This window comes from Canis lupus, chromosome 7 (assembly GCF_003254725.2).
Source record: "Canis lupus dingo isolate Sandy chromosome 7, ASM325472v2, whole genome shotgun sequence".
NCBI lineage: Eukaryota > Metazoa > Chordata > Mammalia > Carnivora > Canidae > Canis > Canis lupus.
The window spans coordinates 70,670,674-70,694,399 of NC_064249.1; the positions used below are offsets into that span (position 1 = coordinate 70,670,674).

General features: G+C 36.1%; 1 protein-coding gene across 4 annotated transcripts in view; it reads right to left on the reverse strand.

Moving 5' to 3' along the window:
- The window catches only part of DLGAP1 (DLG associated protein 1), an 871,196-nt gene that overhangs the window by 825,778 nt on the left and 21,692 nt on the right, over positions 1 to 23,726 (reverse strand). Inside the window, exon 1 of one of the 4 annotated variants that reach the window (XM_049111854.1) lies at positions 23,628 to 23,704. The exons of the other annotated variants lie outside the window; for them this stretch is intronic. The gene's annotated coding sequence lies outside the window, so the exon portion shown is untranslated. Of the gene's footprint in view, positions 1 to 23,627; positions 23,705 to 23,726 lie in introns of those variants that run through there. 4 annotated transcript variants of the gene reach the window in all.

Genomic DNA, 23,726 nt, shown 5'->3' on the forward strand with positions numbered 1-23,726 from the left:
CACCCTACATGGTAATCCATCCAGACATGCAGAGGGGCTGAGAACAAGGGGACTCTAGAATTGGTAGGAGCGGAAAGACATGATGAGTGTTCATTGTGACCCAGAGACCAGCTGATATAGCAAGGGCTTGATTTCACCCCACTAGCCCTCCTCTTGAAAGTTTCCTCAGGAAAACAGACCAACTAAAATTCTGGAAGAATATTTTCCCCATGAGATTAAACGAATCAAGTGAATCTCACTAGCCCAGTGTGTGTACTAAGTAGATATTAAGTGAACTTCCTCAATCTCCTCTTCAAGAATGATGGTCAAGGTGGGCATACAAGGGCTTGGTCCCCTTGCCCATCTGAGTCACCCAGCCCTGGAGTCCCAAATGAGACTGGTTGAGGCCTCTGGTGTAAGTGCATCTCAATTCAACTTCCTCCTATACTGATACCCCTTCCCCCCATTCCTTTACAGGTAATGTTGCCAAGAGGACTCCCCAGTAAACTTCCTGCTTATCAGTCTCCATCTCAGTTTCTAGGGAAGCTAATCTAAGTCAGAAGCCAAACACAGAAGAATATATATAGTATAACCATATTTATATTTATATAAAGCTCAAACAAAGACAAAAATAAAAAATAGTGTTAGGTATCAGTGCAGTGGTCTCTCTTGAAGGGCAGCAATGGATCCAGGAGGAGCTAAGAGGCTCGTAAAGAACTGATAATGTTTTATTTCTTACTGGGTGCTGACAGCGTGGATATGGTCACACTGAAAACTCAGCAAGCTAGGAAATTACGATTGCTAGCATTTTATTTATATATTCTACTTCAAGATAATGCTTTTTAGAAATCTACACTTCACAATCCCGACAGTTCAGAAATGATTTCACTTTTGAAGTGCCACAAGATGATCAAGATAAATATGAAATATCACCCTTCATCCTTAAGCTTTGAATTCAATAGCCTGTATTCAACACTAGACTTAGATACTAAACATTTAGAACTGGTCAGATTTCAACTCTGTTAACGCTATTTCTTCATTTCTCCCATGAACGAAAATAGTACCACATGGAGTTGTTGTGAATTACTAAATAAGACGATTCATTTAAAGAACAGAAGACCAAGAATATAGTCTTTAGTAACATGTCAATAATCATGGTTATCTTTTTATGAAGGAACATGTCTTGGAAATTGCTTTTCAAATAAAGATGATATAGTTTGTTTTATTTTATCCATAAAAATAAACAGATATTATCGGGGTTACAGTACATTGCAAAGTTATATTTATGTGATGCTCAGTTTATAAATAATCATTGCTATTATGACATCTATTTAGTCTGCTACAAGAACAATGGTAAGTTAGAGAGACTATATTCTCTCTCAGCAAAGTGAGAGTCAGTGGCATCTTCATATTTTCCAATAAACATGGGCTATAAAATTTGATATTCTTATATTCAAATTCTGACTTTGCCAATTACTAATTGCAACAATCTGCACAAGTTTTTTCTCTTCTGAATCTATAGTCTTTCATCTCTAAAGTAAGGATGATGATGATCCTTCTACAGGATTTTCTGAGATATTAAATAAGGCAACATTGTGCTTAGAACACTGGGTTGATTGGCACCCTTCTCATTTCTTTTCCTATTTATGGTCAAGGACATGTTTATATGATGGCTGTTGGTATTAGGGGAACAGTCTTTCATCAATGAATAAAGTTCTCAAAGAAATTTTAAATCAAGTACCATGTTTCGTATTTCCTATAAACCTTAGTATCTAGCACAGAGGCTTTTAAAAACATGTTATTAACAAATGTTTATAATGGATGAGATAAAAATTGCTTGGAAGTGGACTCTATATTTAGACCACCGTATCATGTTCTGGACAACTTTCCCAATTAGCGCTTTACAATTTGAATTGTGAAATTGATTTTTAAAATTTGATAATATGACAATGTTTTATAAAATATAAACTGCAACAAGTTTATAATATTTAAATTTATGTTGTATTACTTGTGTTATAAATTAAATTTTTTTAGATTAGAAAACTTCTATGTAATAAATTAGGTTGCAGATTTTTAAAGCTCATTACAACAGAATTATACATACCGAATTGCCTTTTAACAAAGGAATAACAATTCAATATTCCAAGAACAAATAGTAGTGTTTTTATTATAAATTTGGTTTACCTTTATTCTACTGTTACAAAAATATGTTTGGTGGAAGGTAAATGATATGTATAAAATTTGCACTTCAGCTGATAAAGGCTCAAATATAAGCTTTGTTACTTCTGAACTTTGTGTCTTAAGCTAATTCTCTTACCTATCTGAGCCTTAGTTTCATTATGTAAATGGAAGTAGCACCTGCCTCCAAGGGTAATTATGAAGAATAGAAGCAAAGTCAGGAAAGAGCCTAATACACTGAAATATAGCATGAATTCAATAAAGGGGCTATTTATATTATGAGCTTTGCATTACAAATTATATTACTGGTGAGTCCCTTAGAATTGATTTAGTTTTAGTTTTTACAGAACTTGTCAGTTCTTACTCTCTTTTAATTGCTTTGAGGTTTCACAGTAAAATACAAACCTGCAGTCCTACTCATTATGTTTATGCTGTTCAATAAACACATTACAGTATTTCAATTCTGGCACTAGTATCTTGGCAAGCATTCTAGCTGAAATATATTTTATGCTTCAGGACCTAAATGTGTAGTGACATATTAATGCATCATGAAATTCTACAAAGATTAGTGGCCTTTGAAAGAGAACAAAGCATATGTTCTCACTTCATCACAAAATATTGTCTATCCTGTCATTATTTATTGTCAGATGTCCCAGCAATTGTGTCCTTAGTAGATAACTTATATTAATTTCAAATTCAATAGATGAGCTAATACCAAGGTCAGACTGTTAATAGGCTGCTAATTTGAGTTATGCTACACTAGAAAGGAATATCAAAATACACACATTTTATTAACAATAAATTCTACACTGCACTCATGAAATGTAAAAGAATTACTTATTGATAGTAATGCTGAACAACTCACATCTATGGAGCCTGGACCTTGGGTACTATGACCTGTGGGATGATGAAGTAAAAATTCTGTATGAGGCTTTGAGACATCCAAACTGCAATATTCAGAGGCTTGGGTTGGAATACTGTGGTTTGACCTCCCTGTGTTGTTAGGATCTCTCATCTACTCTTAGAAGCAACCAAGACCTGATAAAAAATAAACCTGAAACAGAATACTTTAGGGTATGAAGGAATGATGAAGTTATGTGAAGTCTTGAGGTTTCCTGAATGTAAATTGAAAGTTCTGGGGGTGTGCAAAGAAGCGTTTGATGAGGAAGTTCAGAAGCCGCTGGAAACTGTGCGAGTTAGCAATCCACACCTCATCATTAAGCACGATTATAATGATGATGATGAAGATGGTTCCTGGTGGCGGCGTCCCTGATTTGAAGAACCTGATGTTCTTTTTAAAAGTAAAATGAAGGCCTCGGAGTGACCAGGCTTGGGGCTCTTAGCTTTAGGTGCTTTATGCCCAGACACTGCTTAATGTCTGTTAGATATAGGGGAGTCACTTCTCTGTAACATATCTGTTCTACTTCACATGGGAGTTGAAAGGCTATCTTCTAGTTCAAGTGAGAATTTTATCAGAAGACTTTTGGAGACCATAGAATACGACCTTTGAAAAAATATTAAACATGTTTGGTTAATATCTGAAACATTAAGAAGTCTACAAACTACTTAAATACATATATAGCCATATAATTCTAAATGCCCAAAGGTAATGTTCATTACTTAACTTTCTATAAGTTCAATAATTTTCTAAATATTTATTTATAGCTATAGAATGTAAGAGCTACTGCTATAAGTTTCTGGGAGACCAATATAAAGTACGATAGGACATATGCTCTGATTGCAAAGTGCATTTTGATTTGCCTATTTTTCAATCTATCAAAAACATAATGGCATGAGAGACCTTACAGTCAGGTAGACATGGGTTCAAACATGAGGTTAGTCACTTACTGGATCTTGCTTTGCCTTTATATGTTTCTCTTTCTTAAAACTTCCAAAGTGTTGTACACTATAAGAAAATCAAACTTCCACACAGTGGGACTTGATTTATACTCATCAGTGTGAGGGTCAGAAGTCAAGGACATAGTTGCATTTATTACTTATTTCAGCGATCCCATACCCACTGGGGGTGATAAATTCTTGTTTTCTCTGCAAGATCAAAACTATTTTCATAATAATACTAAGACAAAAGACATCATTTCCACTTTCCACTCTCTCTCTCTCATGAATTTACCATGGAATTTTCCAGAGGTTATATTATGTGACATTGCAATCCACTGAATGCAGAAAGGAGATATGAGACTCCAGCTGCATTATGTCTTAAACCAGGCAGTAAATAGATTAGAAAAAGTATAAAACAATCAATAAAATATCAGTAAATATATTTGTTCTATAAATATGTTTAATTTTCAAAATAAGTTACGTTAATATGGGGACACTCAGGTGGTTCAGTCAATTAAGCATCTGGCTTCAGCTCAGGTCATGATCTTAGGGTCCTATGATCAAAGCCCCATGTCAGGCTTCGGCTCAGCAGAGAGTCTGTCAGTTTCTCTCCCCTCTGCTGCCCCGCCTCCCCCGGCCACTCTTGCTCTCTTTCTCTCTTTCACTCTCTCTCTCTCTCTCTCAAATAAATACAATATTTTTTAAGTTATGTTAATACATAATGGACTTATCTTTAATTTCTTTAAGATTTTATTTATTTGAGAGAGAGAGAGAGAGAGAGATTGAGCACCTGTGGGAACCAGGGAAGAGGCGGGAGGAGAGAGAATCTGAAGTAGATTCCAAGCTGAGCACAGAGCCTGGGGTCAGCTCAATATCATGACCACTAGATCATGACCTGAGTGGAAACCAAGAATCAGATGTTTGACTGAGCCACCTAGGTGCCCCTTATTATTTTTATTTTTAAATGAATTAATACATTATTTTAAAATATCTGAGCTTTAAATTCTAATATAGAAAAGGCCAATGTATACAACTTACACAAGCAAAGGATCTTCCATGTTCTAATAAATTTTGTGTAAAGGGGTCCTGAACACCTCATTGTAACGATTTAGCAAAAAATAAGAGCTCTGGGGACTTACAACTTCTACCTGGCAATATGGAAAGCTGGGAAGAGATCACTCCTAAACTTATAATGAAAAGCTGGACATGGCCCAATATCTAAGGACAGGTGAGAAAAGACCTGGGGAAACAGAATAGCAGGAAAGACTCATAGAACTCCACCTGAAATCTCCTTCCCTATCTCTACTGCAGAATTAAAGCATTAATCTGTGGAGGGAAAGTCAACCAATACTTCCACCCTAGGGCACTGGAAAAAACCCACTGCAGCTATGGGAAGAAAACAGAAACAAAACAAGTAACCTACCCCTGAGGGAGGGAAAAAATACATATGCTAGGCTCAGAATTACACATGGAGAAGAGGCAGGAGAACTAAGGAAGCCACACCTCAAATACCCAAGGATATAATATCTGCCTAATAGTAAGCATAAATGAAAACAACAGAAAACATTCTGTCACCATGTCTTGCTGTCATGCTAACACATCTCAAGTTACATGCATAGAAAAAACACTGCCCAGAGAGGGACAAAGGTATGGGAGGATACCCTCTCTGAGGTTCAGTGCAAAAAGAAGACTTAAAGCTAAAAATGAAGCAAATATTGAGGTGAAAAAAGCCCTCAAAAAGCCAAACAATCCTAAGCACAAGGTGTCACTAGAGGGATTTGAAGCATATAGTCCACTGAGGTTAATGACAGTGACAACATCAAAAGTAACCCATTTCTTAACTAGAATAACTCAAACCACTGCACTAAAGAACTAGAAAAAGTAACAGCATGCCCATTTCTAAGCATAAAAACTGTTTATTTCAGTCTCTAATGAATTACTTCAGTGTCTAGTTTTAAACAACAAAAAATATCACAAGACACATGGGAAGACAAGAAAGAAAATACACTCCCCAACAAAGCCATCAGCAGAACCAGACTCAACTATAACACCAATGTTGGAACTATCTGACAGGGAATTTGAAGTAACTATGATAAATGTATCAAGAAATCTAATGGAAAAGGAAGATGCATATAAGATCAGTTTGGAAAGTTCAGCAGAAAGACAGAAACAATAAGAATCAAATGAAAGTGCTAGAATTAAAAAAATAATAATAATCCAAAGTAAAATAGACAAAGAATGCCTTCAACATATTCATAAGTAGACAACACAATCAAAGAATGATTCAAGAAACTTGAAGATATATCAATAGAAATTAATCAAATTAAAATACAGAAAGAAAAGTAGGTGAAGAAAAAAGAAAAACACAACAGAATATTCCAGATCAGTGGAACAATATCAAATGGTCTAACATATATGTACTTAAAATCCTAGGAGAAGAGAAAGAATAGAGCAGAATTAATGGCTGAGGACTTTCCAAAAGTAAAGACAGACACCAAACCACAGATCCAAGAATTTCAGAGAACATGAGTCAGGAAAAAAGAAAAAAAAGAAGCTAATAAAATCCACCTAGCCATATCAAAATAAAACTTTGAAGAAAAAAAAAAAAAGAGGAAACATTGCAAGCAGCTACAAAAACACACTTCATGCAGAGAGGGATAAAAATTATAGTGGACTTGTAGCTAAAAGACAATGGAGTGCTAAAAGAAAAAAAAAAGTGAACTCAGATTTTTATACCCAGTGAAAATATTTGCAAAAATAAAGAAATAAAGATATCTCAAACAAAGAAAACTGAGATAATTCATTGTCAGCAGATCGCCCTATAAAAAATGACCAAGAAAGTTCTTCAGGCAGAAGAAATATGACCACAAACAGAAACTTACATCTACACAAAGAAATGAAGAATGCTGAAAACGGTGTGAGTCAATGCATATGAAATACCTTTTTTCTTATTTTTAATAGATAAAAATATAACTGAGTCAAAAGCAAGATTAGTAGCAATATGTTATGTGTTTAAAGCATATGTAAAAGTAAAATATATAGGGACACCTGGCTCGCTGAGTCAAAAGAGCATATGACTCTTTTTTTTTTTTTTTAATTTTTTATTTATTTATGATAGTCACACAGAGAGAGAGAGAGGCAGAGACACAGGCAGAGGGAGAAGCAGACTCCATGCACCGGGAGCCTGACGTGGGATTCGATCCGGAGTCTCCAGGATCGCGCCCTGGGCCAAAGGCAGGCGCCAAACTGCTGCGCCACCCAGGGATCCCAAAAGAGCATATGATTCTTGATCATGGGTCATCAGTTTGAGCCTCATAGTGTGTGTAGAGACTACTTAAAAATAAATAAATAAACAAACAAACTTTAAAAAGTAACTAAAATTTAAAACAAGAATAGAACAAAAGATGAGAGGGAAGAGTTGAGAATATATAAACAAGGTCCTTACATGATGCATGAAGTGATATAAAGATCTTTGAAAGTAGGCTTTAATAAATTAAAGAGGTGTACTGCATATCATTGGGAAAACACTAAAAATTAATACAAATTAACAAATAACAAGTTTATAAGAGATGAGCGGAATTATTTAAAAAAATCAGTTTATACAAGAAGGCAATAAAAGAAAAGAAACAACAGATGAAACAGAAAATAAATAATATATATGGTTAAAAAAAAACAAGACCCAAATATATTTTGTCTATAAGAAACACACTTTATTTACTTTTCTAAAGTTTATTTATTTTTTTTTAATAATGTATATACACCCAATGTGGGGTGGTGCTCAGATTTTATGATCCCTAAGATCAAGAGCTTCATGCTCTTCTTAGCATGAAGAAATATACTTTAAATATAAAGATACAGATAAGTTATGAGTAAAAGGATGGAAAAAGACAAACTATGTAAAATGTAACCAAAAGAAAGTTGAAGTACCTATTCATGGCAGATAAAGTAGACTTCAGAAAAAGAGATATCACTAGTGATAAGAAGGACATTACATCATAATAAAGGGGTCAATTCCCCCAAAGACGTAACAATTCCAAATGTATATAGCCACCTTACAACAGAACTCCAAAATAACATAAAACAAAAACTAAAAAAAGGAATACACAAATGCACAATTATAGCTGAAGACTTTAAGATTCTTTTCTAGGTAAATGACAGACAAGTACACAGTGAACCAGTAAGAGTAAAGAAGACCTGAACAATACTATCAACCAACATGATCTAATTTACACTTAACATTTGCAGACCACTCCTTCTGACACATCAGAATATACAATTGTTTTAATTTCACATGACCTATTCACCAACATAAACTTTATTCTGGCTTACAAAAAAAAAAAAAAACCTAAACACTTCAAAATAATATAAATAATATAAAGTATATCCTCTAACATGGAGAATATTGGAAAATATTTTGAACTGAAATAAAATAAAAATATAACATGCCAAAATTTGTGGGACCCAGCTAAAGGAATGCTTGGAAGAAAATATACAGTATTAAAATGATCAGAAAAACATGAAATATTAGAAAAATAATAATTCTCAAGTCAGATTGTCAGTATTCAAATATGGGCCCACTTCGTGCTAAAAACATGTTCTTAGGCAATTTGCTTAACCTCTTAGTGTATCAAATTCCTAACCCCTAGCATGAAGATAACAATAATTCTTACTTCCTAGGGATATCACAAGAATTAGAATTCGATTAGATTAGAATTACGTAGAACTCTTAGCACAACTCTTAGCCTGGCCTATGTTAAGTATTGAATAAATCTCAGCTAATTTTCTTTTAAATTTCCAATAACTAGTAAGCATTTTTGTAGGAACTCGAGATAAGGATGACAAACCATTGTCACCCTGAAGAACCTCATAGTCTAACATGGATTTATGAACATTACAACTCAACATAAAATTGAGACCATGAAGAAATCTGCTTGTACCAAACTGAGAGAATTAAACAAGTTCCTTGGATATAGTAGACTTCTCATTAAGACTTAATGAATTAGGGGCACCTGGGTGGCTCAGTGGTTGAGCATCTGCCTTTGGCTCAGGTCATGATCCCAAGGTCCTGGGATCAAGTATCTCCTCAGGTTCCCCACAGACAGCCTGTTTCTTCCTTTGCCTCTCTCTGTGTGCTTCTCATGAATAAATAAAATCTTTATATAAAAAAGCATACAAAAAGATTTAATGGATTAGTAGCCACCTAAGTTAAAGGAAATATCCAGGGAGAAAATAGTTTGTGTAAGGTAGGACATTGTGAGAGTACATGCAAATTGGAAGGCTGCCATGGGTTCCAATTACTAGAGCATAGTTTTCCAAAGACAGCATGGCAGATGGGTATGTATGCAGGAATAAGATATCCAAAGACATCCCTTGTCATTCTAATAATGCCCTGAGAACAGATTCACACGGAAGTTTTGCATGAGAAGATGTATAATTCTGGCTTACACACATAAGTGCAGGGAGGTAGGAATCCTATTGGTAGATGATAAAGACCATGGAAAAAGATGTGCACTTTAGCTATAGATTTGCTTAGGCTAAGGTATAAATAAGTGATCCAGAAAGTGATTGTCTAGTGTCCAGATCTGATCCGTGAGAGGTGAGGCAGAAATAAGAATTTGAGACTTAATAGTGCACAGTAATACCTGAAGTCTTGAGCATGAACGAGACTTTCCAAGGGAGGAGAACTTATGTAAGGATAGAGCCAATAAGGTAACCCAAAGCTCTGGGACCTGCTGAGGGCAACTGAGGTGATAAGAGAGAATTATAAATAGACATAAAAGACAAAGTGGGAACTTGATTAGGTATTGATGATACTTGAGAATTTGGATCAGAAAATTTTCCTTCAAACTATAATAATATCTTTTCATAGTGAATTCTGTATGCTACTGTATTAATTTCCTTGTATCTGCTGTAGCAAATTACTATAAACAAATGGTTTAAAACAATAAAAAATTATCTTCTCACAGTTCTGAAGGCCAGTAAGTTGTCTAAAAGGCCACATCCCCTCCAGAGATTCTAGGAGATGATCCATTCCTGCCCTTCTAACTTCTAGTGATTATCAACACTCATTGACTTATGGCTGCATCTACTTCTGCTCTGTCTTAATATTACCTTTCCCTTTCTAAGTATCTATTTCAACACTTCCTCTGCCCTTCTCCTATGAGGACATATGTGATTGCATTTTTTTCAGAGTTCACATAATCTAGGATAAACTCCTCCTCTCAGATCATCAATCTAATCACATCTTTGCATTAGAGGGTCACCTTCACTCTTTTGCCATATTAGGTGATATTGACAGGCACTAGGATTAGGATGTAGACTCATGTTTTCAGAGACCACTATTCAGATTACTTCAAGCACTTTGTCAAAAATTTAAAGTACTAAAAATCACTGTTAGGTCTGAGGGAAAGGGTATTCATTTAATGGTTGACAAACTGATACGATCTCTTTGGAGGTCAGTTCAGCAAGGTCAAGAAAAAGCCTTTTAAAATATGCATATTGCCTGCAATTTAATAATTACAATTTTAGAAGTCTATCCCAAGAACATATTTGGTCATATATGAACATGTAAGTGTGTTCAACAGTTTTTTTAGGGACGCCTGGGTGGCCCAGTGGTTGAGTGTTTGCCTTCTGCTCAGGGCATGATCCCAGGATCTGGGATCGAGTCCCCCATCAGGCTCCTTGCACGGAGCCTGCTTCTCCCTCTGCCTATGTTTCTGCCTCTCTCTCTCTCTCTCTGTCTCTCACGAAGAATAAATAAAATCTTTTTAAAAAAAGGTTTTTTTATGTCCTAAGAGAAAAGCTAGATCTAGCCTACAATGCCCAACAACAGGGATCAAACTGGGTTTTAAATTATATTTTTATGTATATGCATAAACATATATATAGACCTATACATGTATACCAATATACACACATATACATAATGCATATAATACACACATTCATATATTTGATTCGTACAATGACATCATTCATGTGTAGTATTTAAACTAGGTAATAAAATTCCATGTTTATAGCATGTAAAAAAAACCTCACAATATCATCAAATTAAAGGATTATAAAACAGTATATATAGTAGGATCACATTTTAGTATAAAGGTACATCTAAAAGAATATAGATGAGGGGCTCCTGGCTGGCTCATTAGGTAAAGCTTGTGACTTGATCTCAGGATTGGGAGTTCAAGTACCATACTGGATGTAGAAATTACCTTAAAAATAAAATCTTTTAGGAGTGCCTGGGTGGCTCAATCAGTTAACCATATGACTCTTGATTTTGGCTCAAGTCATGATCTCAGGGTCATGAGGTCAAGCCCCATGTTGGGCTCTGCATTGTGGAGTCTGCATAATATTCTCATAATATTCTCTCTTCCTCTTCCTCTGCCCCTCCCCGCTTCCCCATTCATGTACCCTCTCTCCTCTCTCTAAAAAATAAAATATTTTCAAAATAAACATGATAAATAAAAAATTTTAAAAATCTGAATGAGTTGATCATACACATATTAATATCAGTAGGATCAATGCAATTTTATTCATTTTTATCCATGATTTTTGAATTTTTTTCTTCAATGAGCTTATTTATAATATTTTTAAACAATCAAAATGTGACTTCATTTGTTAGATATGTATTAACTCTTCTTCAAAAATATATTTATAACTGTTCTTTTTTTTAAAGCTTTTATTTATTTGTTCATGAGAGACACAGAGAAAGAGAGAGAGGCAGAGACACAGGCAGAGGGAGAAGCAGGCTCCACGCAGGGAGCCCAACGTGGGACTCGATCCTGGGTCTCCAGGATTACACCCTGGGCCAAAGGCGGCACTAAACCACTGAGCCACCCAGGCTGCCCTATAATCGTTCTTAAACATTCAGGTATTTCATTGGAATTTGGCCAGAAATTATCTTCTGATAGATTAAAAAAGAAAACTATATAAATATATATGAATGAATTCATAAATATGTTTTCTAAATATTACAAGGTCCAAATGTCACCATTTGAACCACCTATATAAAATATTAATACTAATATCATCTATTTATAACAAATAAAAATTTTATTCCTGAGTATAATAAATATTCCTTATTTAAGAAAAAGCTAGCCTATAGCTGTAAGTATACTCTACAAGCCATTTAAAAGCCAATTATGTATGTGTGCCTGGTAAATGAGACTGTGAATGAATTACATCTATAAACTTAAATTACACACATAAATTATGAAACTTAATTGTTTCTGGAAGAAACTCTAATCTTATTAAGTGTCGTGATTATTGATACGGTTGCCCACAAAATGCATTTTTCAAGATTTAATTTGATTTATATTTAACTTATAAAAGAATGATCTTTTATGTTCTACCGGTACAGAGTATATTTTATAGCTTAAACCTAAAAAATATCATGAAATTGCTCTTTTGCTATCATTAAATGTGATCCACCAATTCTTCCAAAACCAATAAATATTCACTTCCACTGGTATTTGCTTCCTCATCTGGAAAATGGATTAATCAAAAAATGTCTTCTTAAGGCTTTATGGAGAACTTCATGTAGCTCTCCATAAAATGAATAATGGAAACTGTGCAGTGTTCATAGCAGAACATTTGCATTAATACTAAGGTAAGAAGTAGTGCACAGTTCATTTAACAACTGAAAATGATTAGGTTGTTAATTTTTTTTGTAATTCACTCTAGGACTGTTTGCCTACTAAATGCAAAACATTTCACATCAAGCTACAAGAATGGTTACCCTAAACTGTTACTGCAGGTTGTAATTCTCAGCCTTCTACAACAAAATATAGTAAATAATTCAACTTTGTTCACATCATAAATTACCTAAGAGGAATTTTTTCCAAATTCATATTTTATCAATAGAAGTTGCTAGAGTATTCTAACGTCTGATAGGAAAACTAGGGTAGAAACGTTCATTCACATCTCTGTCATTGAGAGAAATTAGTGCTTCTGCAATGAACCTTTTCTAACACAGATGCTAATCATGAAATACCTGTTTCAACTGTGTCAGTTCATAGGATTCTTAAAAGGTTGTTCACCTCAGAACGACATCTATAGATAATCTGAAAAGGGTGATATATCATGGGACCCTGAGAGTGTGAGGCAGCAACAAGTGGGAGGTGGCCAGAAGAGACCTTATCAATGCCTAGGGAAGAAGAGGGCAGAGAATTTGAAGCCATTCAAATATACTATGCACTTGGGGGAGGTTAGTGGAGAGTTCTAAAAGGATGCAATAAGATCCATGCAGGTCAGAAGAGTATCTAAGCAAACTTATGTCTAATTTTACTTGATTCCAGAAAAACAACTGAGTTGACAACATGCAGGGTGCCATTCCCAGAAGCCCAGAATCCTCATTCCAGTTTGGAGAAAGCTTAAAACATTAACACACATTTGCTAGAATCCAACTCTTCTGTTTCTGGTTGTTATACCATCTTCCCAGTTTTACTATTATCCAAATTCTTATTGTACATTTAAATTCATGCACACTTCATATGAAGATAATACAGGTGACCATGGTCACTTAGATAGAGGGACCTTTAATAATTTCAAAGATAAAATTAGTCATTCATACTGCATTCTCTTAAAATTAGTTTTTCTCTAAAACCATATGGGGATGCCTTCAAACTGTGACCAAATATTGAGCATACTGTTCTCTGTGAGATTCTGATTCAATTCACTGCATATCTGAAAGCACAAAGTTATTAATCACAAATTGGAAAAAAGAAAAAGTAAGCAGCAGTTTTGCTTAAGTATTTATTTCTTAGAAGACTTTTTTCTTTTTCTTTTTTTCCTTTTTATTTTTGGAAGGAAAGTGCAAATACAAGAGCTGGTGAAATTGACGACTAAATAGTCACCTTTTCTCCATTTACTTTCCCAAAACCAATTTATTGGTAGATTACCCTAGCAGCATGGATTTAACATTTACTGCTATTGTTTATTCTACTGGAAAAAACTTCTTTTAAATCTAAAATATAGCTATGTCCAGCTACCCATTCACTCCAATACATTTGTAATGCCTAATACTCAACAAACTCCATGCAAGTGTCCAGGGAAATTAAACATAACTATATATTCTTCGGTGAGCATTGTATTTAATTTTGGTGTTCCTTCCTCAAGCTCCAAATCTAGGAAAGTCTTTCAAAACTAGCACAAGTATTAAGTTTAAAAAATAGATGGTTTCACAAATCATTACTACAAGATAGTCAGCAACACAGTTAATTCATATTTGAGTATAACAATATACGGTATACTGTTTTGAAACCCAATTGTAAATCTGTTTCATATTTGGCCACAAGTACAAAAGCTGGACACCAGTGACTAATCAAGCTCATGCTCTTAATTTGAGCCAGATTTGAGCTCAGGCACCTTCTGTCTCACTGCTGAAGTTAAGGTGAAGGAAGGTGTCAGCTCCACTTCCCAGGGACTGGCTCAATGGCACAGCCACTAAGACAGGGCACACTTAACACAGCCTTGCAAATAGAATTGAACCCGGGCCACAGATGCTTACCCCTCTACTTAAAGACACAAAATATAGTCAATTCTCTCAACATTACTTTCAGGCATGCAATCAACCATCCCCCTGTATCTTTCAGACCACATGCTTCTTCATTCATGCCTTCACACATTTACTGAACATCTGCTACAAGGATAGGCATTATGCCAGGTGCTGAAAACACTGTAGTGACCAAGGTGGACCTGACCACTGCCTTCATGTAACCTAAACAATAAGATTCACTGAGGGAAGTTTGGAAGGAAAATGGACAACCCTATTCCTTTCCTCTCCACATCTGCAACCTCCTAATACCATCATACTATAATGGTTTGATAGTAACTTCCATAAAGTCTTCTACTAATTTTCCCCCCTAGTGAGTTTGGGTGAGTTTGGTTGCACCAGTCTTTTCTCTCTGACATGATAGTAAATTCCTTAAGGGCAGGAACCCTACAACCATAGATATTTTTATGACCTCCTGTAATATCCAACTGCATTGACCCAGTATTTTTCCTACAAAATGGATAAGATCATATTATCTTCCAGGGAAAAGCAATAGCAAAGGAAAGTTATAGCACCCAGAACCCTGAAGCACAGATATGGTAAAACTTCTCAATGGATCAGGGTGTGATGGTTGGCTTAGTCATGTAACAATTCAACTGACATTCCATATGCACATTAACTGTCAATCAATTCTAGTCCCCCCACCACCCTAATTCCCATCGCCACATTCTTAAAGCATTTAGGAAATCAGTATGGCATGACTTGAGGCCAATGTAGAAGCAGATGTGCTCTCCTTAAAAATCTCTCCCTAAATGGTATTCATATATCATTTGAAAGTCCTGACCCATTCATGCATTTGAGTTAAAGTCCACAAGCATCTTTCTTTGTAAATATAAATATTGGCTATGATAGCTTCTGCTCTTGAATTCTTGTACTACTTTTTGCCCATATTCTCAGAATAAGAAACATTTATTTATTTAAAAATAAATATTTTTTAAAAATCCATCTGGAGGGGGCACCTGGGTGGCTTAGTTGGTTAGGAGTCTGACTCTTGATTTGGGCTTGGATTGTGATCTCAGGGCTGTCGGATTAAGCCCCATGTAGGGCTCAAGCAGGAAGTCATCTAGAGATTTTCTCCTTCTCTCCCTCTGCCCCTCCCCATCTCTAAAATAAATAAATAATTTCTTTTTTAAAAAAAGGCATCTTTGGGTACCTGGCTGGCTCAGTCAGTGGAGGATGCTACTTGATCTCAGGATTGTGAGTTCAAACACCATGTTGGGTACAAAGATTACTTAAAATCTTAAAAAAATAATAATGGTAAAAAAAAATTTAAAAACCCATCTTATTCAGGGAGGATTTAAAGAGGATGAAATATGTATGAAATATGTGTACTAATAAGAAAGTGGAGACTAGTGATGAATATGCTGGGTCTAGAGCGAGGCTTCTTGTGCCTGCATTCTGTCTCTATGCGTTGCATAAATTACTTCCTCTGTAATCATGGACAATTCTATGCCTCAGTTTCTGTATCTATAAAATGGGGATAATAATACCATTATATCATGCATTGTAAAAATTAAATGATAATACACATAACATACTTAGCAAAGCACCATGTGTTCAGGCCAGGATAAGATCTCAATATATTCTAGATCTTGTTAAATTATCATGTTTTCCCCTTAGATATATACCAATCTACCCAACTAGTTCTAAAATTATGTAAAACCAATAACATGTGATTGAGTATCTCAAGAATACTGAGTAGCACTGATCAGAAGGAAACACATCGCAACGAAAGAGGAAATTTATGACATTAAGTTAAAAGATATGAAATTGGTGGGGTCCCTGGGTGGCTTAGTCAATTAAGCATCTGACTCTTGATCTCAGGACTGTGAGTTCAAGACCCATGCTGGGCTCCACAGTGGGTGTGGAGCCTACTACAAAAGAAATATATATATATATATGAAATTGGCACATGATAAGGTACTTAATATAACTAATCATCAGAGAAATGCAAATCAAAGCACAATTATATTGGGGAAACCTGGCTGGCTCAGTCAAAAGAGCACGTAACTCTTAATCTTGGGGTCATGAGTTCAAGCCCTCATGTTGTGTGTAGAGATTACTTATACAAATAAAATAAATAAACTTTAAAAAAAAACACCACCCACCTGTTAGCTAGATTTTTTGTGGTAATTATTTTGCAATACACACAACTATAAAATCAGTATATAACACACCTGAGTTAATATAATGTTTTATGTCAATTAGATATTGATTTTGAAAAATGGGTAAGGGTGGGATATGACAAGTACAAATATTGCTACTTCAAGGAAAGTGGGAGCAGCAATCATCTTATGGTCAATGTTGGGCAGCACATGGGGATTGTATAAATAAGTGCAGAGGCTAGGTATAAAAATAGAGATAAATCATCTCAGGAGTTCCAGATGGAGGAAAGGAGGTAGTATGGAGGTGGGGGGGACACAGGAAGGCAGATATTGGGGAAGATACAGGACTAGGTCCTTGTATTGTGGAAACCAAGGGCCAGGTATGTAGGAGGTGAAACACTTCCCAGGGAGTCAGGGATTCATGGTGACCTTAACAGTTCTTCTTTGTTCCATTCATGATTCAATGTAAAGCTCTAATAATGGTTGAGAAGTATTAAGAGCAATGTGGATGCAACCAAGTTAAGAATGAAAAGCCATATGCTTTTGAGTAAAACTAAACATGATAAAGAACCCATGCAGCCTCCTCTAAAACCCCTGAAAGCACCAATGTCCTATTCAGAAATCTGACTGAAGGCTTCATCTACCTTATCCAATACTCCTAATTAAACCAGCTTCTCTTCAGATACCAGCATTAAAACCTGTGTCTTATTCAACTGTATAGTTTGCTTCCTTTAATTATTAGTACCACAGCATCATTTCTCATACCAATTTTCATAACAAACATAACAGCATTTCAGCTGAGTCAAGGGACAAACTGGATTTACAGATGCAGCTATAGAAGTACCCATTGTGCAGCCCAGGTGGCTCAGCGGTTTAGTGCCGCCTTTGGCCTGGAGCGTGGTCCTGGAGTCCTGGGATTGAGTCCCACATCGGGCTCCCTGCATGGGGCCTGCTTCTCCCTCTGCCTGTGTCTGCGCCTCTCTCTCTCTCTCTCTCTCTCTCTCTGTCTCTCTCTCTCTCTGTCTCTCATGAATAAATAAATAAAATCTTTAAAAAAAAGAAAAAGAAGTACCCATTGTTAGAAAGTTCCTGACATAAAATGTATTCCAAGTCCCAAGCAACTGCCTTACAATCCACCTTTAAAAGCACCACCTATTCTATATTTATCTATGTGTTTATCTCTTGCTTCATCAAACAGCCCATAAGCACCTCCAAGTTAGGGAAGCTGCCATGTTCATCTCTTATCCCTCTCATGTTTCCTTGACTTTGGGCCAGGCATACAGCCACCATCTTCTCTAGGGAAGAGGACAGGATTCAGATAAGAATCAGTTGAATGATAAACTAAACCTGGTATCTCCATATCCATTCCTTGTACTTTCTCTTCCTTTATACTACACTTCTGAAAAGAATAGTCTTCAGGACAAGTCACTCAACTTCTCTGATTTAGCTTCCACTCTTTCATCTTGGGGAAATGGTAATTTACTTAACTGATATAAAATGTTGAGGACAGTGTCTGGCTATTGGTAAAAGTAGTCCATTATTATTATCTTAAAAAACAGAAGTATGGGGGTGCCTGAGTGGCTCAGTCAGTTAAGTGTCTGCCTTTGGCTCATGTCATGATCCTAGCGTCCTGGGATCGAGTGCCTCGTCAGTGAGGTGTCTTCTTCTCCCTCTCTTCCCCACTCATGTATCTCTTGCTCTCTCTCTCTCTCTCTTTCAAATAAACAAAATCTTAAAAAACACAGAAGTATACAAAATGTATTTATTTCAGAAGATCATCTGTCGATATAGGACTATGAGATCATTAATGTTTGAGGTATTATGGATTTTGAGTTCATAGAAATAGAAGACCTTAATATAGTGGATTTTGGAAATGATTGTTTGGTGTGACATACAAAGAAAACTAAGAAGGGAAAGTTTCAGAGTTTTTATAAACTTGTAAACATAAGAACAAGGTGAGCCACAGACACAGTCGGAGATTAATTAACCAAATGGAGCAGAGATACTGCTTTCCCATGCTACTGATATCATATTGAGCAAAAACCACATGCAGAGGAAGAGAAAAATAAATGGGACAGAACAACAAGCAGATGGGTTAGGTCCACCTTGGGTGAAGGTTGGAGGTGGAGTAGTGAAGGGGGTTATATAATGAACAAAGAGTGGGACCCAGAGGGACATCCTTGGCTATGATTTGTCAGTTCTTAAATCCTGCAAATCTGCCAGTGCAAGTAAAACAGGTGTTTGGGACTCCACAGACCCTGAGCTTTTCTACTGGGCCTCATCATGCAATGAAAGAAGTTTGGATTATTAGAGCTTTTTCTTTGGGGAGCTTTTGTAAGTTGACTTGGTTTCTGACAATTTTCACAGCTTGACATTTAGATTGTGATCTTTGCTGTCACCAAAGGCTGGAACCCACCTAGAGGGAGTAGGAGGGGTGGACAGGAATCAAGAGTGACTAGGCCTGTTCAATCCAGCTTCAGAGAGAAAAAAGGTTCACTGCTGTCATCCATTTTTATGAAATACTCTGGGATGGTCACAGGTTTCAACTGTAAATTGTAGGGGAAATGTTGACTCCAAGTGGATCCTAAAGTAAACTTGGCCTCCTAATTCATCCTTTCTGATTATTGATATGTGACCATCCCAGGTCCTTATGGCAAATGTAATGTCTGACATGATCTTGTTGTGCCAATGTTCAATGTCTCATTACAAAATAATTTCATACTACAAATACAACCTTTTCTTCCAACCCTAAATATAAACTGTACAGATCTGTGATCAGAGAGGGAGGCATTGATTAAATCTCATTTAATTTTGGGCATGTACCAGGTCTTTATCAAAAGATGCTCCACTTCTCTGAGTGTATTCTTCTATTTTTGGTAACAAGTTATTATAGCAAAGGTGCCTTTACTTTACTCAGTGGAGGGTGGGAGTGGGTACTAGGGTTTCCAATGCTTTACCACCACATTAAAATAGTAAGTGGAGGGATCCCTGGGTGGCGCAGCGGTTTGGTGCCTGCCTTTGGCCCAGGGCGCGATCCTGGAGACCCGGGATCGAATCCCACATCGGGCTCCCTGGTGCATGGAGCCTGCTTCTCCCTCTGCCTGTGTCTCTGCGCCTCTCTCTCTCTCTGTGACTATCATAAATAAATAAAAATAAAAAAAAATTAAAAAAAAAAATAGTAAGTGGAAAAAAAAAAGTGGGTGTCACGATATCAAATCCTAACCTATAACATGAGCCAGGAAAGCCTGTGTCACATCACTACATACATGTCATACAATAGGCATAACCAGAGCACTTTTTAACCAAGGACCTAAGAGGGTTTTAAAAAGATTAAATTGTGAAAATCTCAAAATGGCTTTTAGAGGTAGTGTTATTTTTTTCTAGAACCTGCAACATAATCAAGTTAGTGAATATATAATTTCATCCTGTGTCTTTTATATATATATATAATTCATATATAATTTATATATATTTTTTCTTACTATATTATTTTCCAAGATGAGTTAAAACAGAGGATAAAATGAATAACTACGAATAAATTGAACTTCATTTTATTGATTCAAGATCACCATTAAATATTAATGAACATGAAGGTGTTATTGCTGATTTTGTCAACAACCATCACTCTGAATGTGTGAAAATATCCTCTAACAAAAATATTATAGATTTTCTTCATGTAAATGTGTTGTGTTTTTCCTAATCATTGTCTCAAATGAATATTTATAAAATGTCTTCTTTTTGAATCTCCTTGTAATTTTGTATGTGTATTTCTTGTGGAAAAATAATAGACCACAAATCACAATAAAAATAACCTGTGAATGCTAATATTCACCCAGCAGATTGGCAAAAAATTAAGAAGATTGGTGAGACTAAGTATTGGCAAAGATTGAGAACACTGGGGACTCTTATGTACCACTTGTGGGATTCCAAATTGGCACTGCCACTTCCTAAAACAGCTGGGTATTATGTTGAAAAACTGGCACATTGCATAGCCCAGCCTCTAGCACAGATTTATCACGAGGCATGCATAAGAATGTATGTGGCAGACTGGTTGGTAAGAGCAAAAACAAACAAACATACAGACAAAAACAACTATCTAACAAACCAAACACAAAAATGGATGGAATAATCATAAGCCAGAATTTGTACAGGACTGAAAAGATATTAACTGTATTTCAGCATGAATGGATTTTTGAAGCATACTGTTATAAATTTTAAAAAAGCAACTTACAGAAGAATTTGAATATTTTGCTGCCATTTTGACAAAGTTCAAAAAAGCAAGCCAAAAAAAACAGATTGTTTAGGAGTAAGGCATGTAATGGTAAAAGAATAAATGGCAAGAGAACGATAAGAAGGAAAAGCTTTGGAGAATAGTTCATTGTGGAAAATGAAAGGGGACCAAACATTAGGAAATCAGCACATGGAGTGATGATGATATTATCATCACGGCAGCAGGTTGGTGGTATCCTATTTTGCATAAAGAGGTCCTTCTGTTGGGGCACCGGTGGCTCAGTCGGTTAAGTGTCTGACTCTTGGTTTCAGCTCAGGTCGTGATCTTGGGATTGTGGGATGGAGCCCTGTGTTGGGCTCCGTGCTTGGCCAGTAGTCTGCTTGTCCCTCTCCCTCTGCTCCTCCCCAGCTTGTGCACCCTCTCTCTGTCTCTCTTTCTCTCTCAAATAAATAAAATCTTAAAAAAATAAAATAGATAAAACATTTTTGAAACACACCACCTTAAACTCAAATATTTCCTTTAAGCACGTGCATTTTATCCCTGAAAAGCAGTACTTACTTCTCCCATATTAAGAGTTCTGATTTCCAGTTCTGATAACATCATTAATAGTTTTGAAACCTTGGGGGCATTAGTGAATCTCTTCAGGAATCCTCTATTTCCAACCTGAAAATACAGGTCCTAGGTAACAATCCTTGAGGTTTTTTCTAGAGAATATATTTTATGTATTTTTTATATATTCTTTAGAAAATATATTAGAATATATATTATATTTATAATTCTATAAATCACTGAGCCTTCTACTCTAGACAAAATCCAGTCTACCTGAATTCAATTCTGGAAAATAAGCCCACAAGAAGTTAATCAAATGTAGGAGCATCCACATAGGCCTTTTCAAACGTGAAGTTATTTAACTGCACCACACTGCTAATTTCCTCTCCTTTCCTGAGCTCTGCCATTCTAGGATTTAAATTTTTCAACAGCCACATGAGGTGGCTTCTCCCTTTGGAAATTCAGCAAAACCAGATGGAGATTCTTTTTTTCCGTACAGTTCAAGCTAAGATTTGACTTTAAAATCAAAGGGGGCATACAGCTTTATAGAATCAAAACAACACCAGACTGCATATTAGAAGCCTACTCCTAACCTTGGCTTTGACATTTACTAGTCAGGTAACTGTGGTGAAGTCATTTAACTTCTCTAGGTCTCAATTTATTCATCTGTAATAAGGTGCTGAAAATGGACTAAAGCTCTCTGGAAACATTTTCTGTTCCAGCATAGTATAATTCTACATAATTTCAGTTTGTTCTTGGGAGCTCTTTTTTTGACTTAATCATCAACTCTTTAACAAAAAGCATTCAAATAGCTTGTAGGTATCAGTTACCAAAACCAAACTTCCAAAAACCACCTAGTTCTACCAGGAATACCATGTTTCTGAAGAGGTTAAAGGGAAATGGCTATATATGACAGATACACATAAAAAAAATCCTCTAATTCATGTGTTAACCTAACATTTACTAATATACTAGCCACTGTTCTAGCTTCTATATATATAGCAGCCCTCACAGAGCTTAGATTCCTGTCCCAACCAAGGAAGTAAGTATGCTAAAAGACACTGCAGTGTACAGAGGAAGGATCATTCTCCTCAGTTTGACCATTTACTCCAGAGTCATCACCAGAACCTTAAAGCATCTTACCTATTAGAGATTTGAGGACATAATCCCCCTTTACACATCTACTTGACTCTCATCTATTCCCTCTTCGGTCACTTCCAAAATATGCTAGTGATGAAATCCAGATGGGCTCTAGAAGAGACAATTCTGCTAATTAATTAATTATATTTAAAAATCACTGATTCTGGCCAGCTCGGGTGGCTCAGCGGTTTAACACCGCCTTCAGCCCGGGGGCTGATCCTGGAGACCCGGGATCGAGTCCCACATCAGGCTCCCTGCATGGAGCCTGCTTCTCCCTCTGCCTGTATCTGCCTCTCTCTCTCTCTTTCTGTCTCTCATGAATAAATAAATAAAAAATCTTTAAAAAAAAATCACTGATTCTTTGCAGCATAATACTAATAAAATCAAACTCTTTAGTTTATGCTCCCAAACTTCTCTAGGATCTATGTCTGGCCACACACCCTATGCTTCAGTTACCACAAATTACGCACTGCCTAAACATACTCAGCCCTTTCATTCTTCACTCAAACCTTGAATGTAACTTCTCCTTCAAAGCCCAACCCAGAAGGTAACTCTTTCATAAAGTTTTCTCCATCCTATTTTCTAATTCATGAATTAAAACCTGTTTATTACCCCCAAAGTATTATGTCCCTATACGATAGCATTTTCCTCCGCTGCTTCATATCAAAGATGCTCATCTACATATGTCTCTCCAACAAGAATGTTATGCCCTATCTTAACTCTTGCCCCATGGAATCTGCAAGCATAATAAATTAGTTGTTTTATATCACTGTTTTGTAGTGACTGGTTAAGCAACAAAAGATAATTGAACTAACTTTCTACTTTTTCCTTTCTCTCGCTTTGTTTTTTGAGCTATACTGTCTTCTGAACTTCTCTCCTAAGCCTTTATTCTTCTTGAATCTGCCCAAATTAGATGTGTCTCTATTCTAGTCTACACATCAGTCTCTTTCCTTTTTTCATGCAGCTAGGACTCCATCCCCCAGTTCACCATCCTTGGGTTCCCCATACTTAGTGTTTGTTCCCATACTGTCCTGTCATATTTCCTACTCCCAACCTTCTTTCAGGGGAAGAATGCTTCTTCGGATGGTCCTGTAAGAAGCTGGATCTTCTCAACTAGGTCATGGTTGCTCATTGGGAAACTAGCATGGTGGCA